The 204-nt window shown below is 36.3% G+C and overlaps 1 protein-coding gene across 3 annotated transcripts in view; it reads left to right on the top strand.

Moving 5' to 3' along the window:
- Nucleotides 1-204, top strand: part of LOC119591933 (zinc finger and BTB domain-containing protein 7A-like) — an 82982-nt gene that overhangs the window by 11260 nt on the left and 71518 nt on the right. The gene's annotated exons all lie outside the window — the stretch shown is intronic.

The following is a 204-nucleotide window of genomic DNA, read 5'->3' on the forward strand; positions in this document are numbered from 1 at the left end:
ATTCAGTAACAGTAACATGCTCAAGGAAAGGACACAGTCATCATGATATGAATAGTACTGCTGTTCAAGTTCTGCCAGTCACAGGGAACAAATTAGCAGTATTTTAAGATCATGCATTTTGTCATATTTGGCAAGCTATCACTTGTATCCTGTATCTACGCAGTAGCTGTGTTAAAAGTTAGCTAAACACCACTAACTTTTTTT

The sequence above is a fragment of the Penaeus monodon genome, chromosome 29, assembly GCF_015228065.2.
Source record: "Penaeus monodon isolate SGIC_2016 chromosome 29, NSTDA_Pmon_1, whole genome shotgun sequence".
NCBI lineage: Eukaryota > Metazoa > Arthropoda > Malacostraca > Decapoda > Penaeidae > Penaeus > Penaeus monodon.